The sequence below is a fragment of the Hipposideros armiger genome, unplaced genomic scaffold (assembly GCF_001890085.2).
Source record: "Hipposideros armiger isolate ML-2016 unplaced genomic scaffold, ASM189008v1 scaffold_690, whole genome shotgun sequence".
Lineage (NCBI taxonomy): Eukaryota > Metazoa > Chordata > Mammalia > Chiroptera > Hipposideridae > Hipposideros > Hipposideros armiger.
Window position 1 is genome coordinate 8,938 of NW_017732040.1, and position 2,777 is coordinate 11,714.

Genomic DNA, 2,777 nt, shown 5'->3' on the forward strand with positions numbered 1-2,777 from the left:
ACGGCTGCTCAGCTCGGGCTGACTCGAACCACTGTTGCTCAGAGCTCAAACTCTTGAGCGAGCTCTTAACCAACTGAGCCACTCAGCCGGCCCTATCCATTTTTAAAGTCAAGCAGGGCTCTAATGAAAAAGTAAAATAATTTTAAGATTTGCAAGTCACCAAATATTACTCTGAAAGTATTTTTCATTTCACAAAATTATACTGAATATGTTAAAATTTAAAAGTCAACACTTACTTTTGAACTTTTTCTAACTTGATACTCCAAATTAGTATGGCTGTCCGTGCCATTGTCTCCTAAGAGAGGAATGTTAATGTTATTTTTTTTTTCTTCATAAAGCATGTGCATGAATCCTGATATAGCCTCCATTGGTTCGATTCCGTATGAGATGTTTTTAAACTGTAATGTTCCCCTGAATGTTGAAATAATCAAAACAAATCTAAAATGAGTCTACCAAAACTATAAATCTAATATTCTAATGAGAAATTTTGGTCAGGTTTTTTTTACATTTAGAGTCACCTTGTTTTTCTACTTTATCTTTTTTGTTGTTGTTTTTTTTTGAAGTGGTAACCAGAACTGGACCAGCAATACCACAGGATATGTATTGCTTTAAATTACAAATATTCTAAGAAAAGTATTTTGATTATCTCAAAGAAAGCATATTAGTGACATGGATCCATGTGTTTAAACAGGTTACGATCCATTCCTAGGGTACAGACTTTCTAAGCCAGTCTTTAGGATCTATAGGTACTCTCTTGCTAAGTCTTAGGTCCCTTTCTTCTTTTTGGGACACCTAACTCTACCCTGACACTTAATGTCCTAAATCATTTGTTTATGTGGTCCAAATTGAAGACACTACCTGCCTAAAAATGACTGGGAGCAGAGCTAAAGCGTCTATCAGATTGAGGCCTTCTACAATTGTCATCCATTCTAGGAAATTAAGAAAACAATGAAAACATTTTTTAAAAGTGGGAAAACTAAAGAAGTATGGAGAGACCAATCAACACCTTCTACACTCAAGATTGCTCAAAGACTCAAGCAACAGATTCTGTCAAGAATCAACAAGTAGCCTCCCATGCGGAACAGATGCTGCCAGAGTGACCAACTTTATTTTATCAGTAATTCTGGCTTACTCTTTAGGGAAATTGAAATAACCAAGGTGACTGTAGAACCAGAAAGGATACATGGGGGATCAACTCATACACTAGAAGGATCTACTAAGGGCAAATGGAATATCTTTAAATTGGCTACAACCTGAGTCCTGAACATGTGCTGAGTGACACAAGAGAATTTGGAAAACCTGCAATATATCCATGATAACTGCAATCCATCTGAAAAAAAAATACACACACAAAAAAATGTAACTTATTTTTAAAATGGACATCCCAAATACGTCATTTATATTTATTATACTAGCTACCTTAGTACTTTAATATGAATGGCAATTACCTAATGAAGCTATGCCAGGTAGAAATCAGAACTAGGCCAGATTATTCACTTTTAGTGAATATGTAAAATAGTTTGCTGGTAACTTCAGAATAGTCATATTTTTTAAAATCCAGAATAAAAAATCTGAAAGAAAAAAAACTTAAGTCTTACCTGATCTAACAAAGGCTTAGAATGCTGGGTGTCATTTTCATCATAAGAATAAACAACAGAAACTGAAGATAAAAATGATCTAGGCAGAAATCACAAAAACGTGCTCAAGTTGTGAAACAAAAAACATAGAAAAAAATTAGTTTTTATAATACTGGGGAATTTAAAGTAGTGCCAATCTTGGTATATCCCATTTTCCAAATATTTCTGTGATTTACAATAAATTCAGTGCTGAGGGAGGCATTTTAACTATAGTGACACATAACACCAAACTTCATGCTAATGAACAACTCAAATTGCTAGAAACATCAAATAGTAAAAAAACATAGGTCCCAATTTCCAGCACAAAACTTTCAAATCTTTGTCTTTATTGCTCATTGATTCTAAACTTTAAACCTAAATCTCAAAGTTAAAATGTAGAGTTAGAACAGAATTTAAAAGATTTCTTGGCATTGCTAGAAACTCATATTCACTAAGCTTAGCTAAGTACCAACTTCTTCTCAATAAGCTTGATCAGAATTTTCTTTCATTCTCTCAGTAACAATTCAAAACCTTGACACCACTCCTGTCAATCATCCCAAATAACCTCCATGTCACCTAACTTTTAGATAACCTATACTCATCCTCACTCCTTATCTTTGTTTCCAGAAGATGACTACTTCTTTTCTTCAAAGCAAAACCTCACACTTGTGCTACAACTCCCACTCGGTGCGATATATTGAATATACATACTTTTTTGGTCCTATAATTTCAAACTCTTCTTCTCTACTGTTTTCTTATCCTAATACTAATTTAAAGGTTTATTATCAAGTCATTACTGTCCTAAATAACTCTCCCTTGACCCTGTGACCTACTCTAGCTATTCCCTATACATTTGCAATTTACAACGGATCTTTATCAAAAGAGTAGTCTATACACAGTTTCTCCACTTTGTCAATACTTATTCACCATGAAACTGCTCTGGAAAAGGCTCATAAATATGAGAATGTCAAATCTAAAAGACAATTTAAAAATCATCATTGCACTGGATTTCTAGAATCATTTTGAAAACTGTGACCACTCAGTCTAATCACTCATCACTCTTCTGCTTCACTTCCTACCTCCCTGACACTTCCAGGTTGATCTTCCATGTTTTTCTTTTTCTTCTATCTGTCCCAGAAATATCGGTCTTTACCAGGGTTC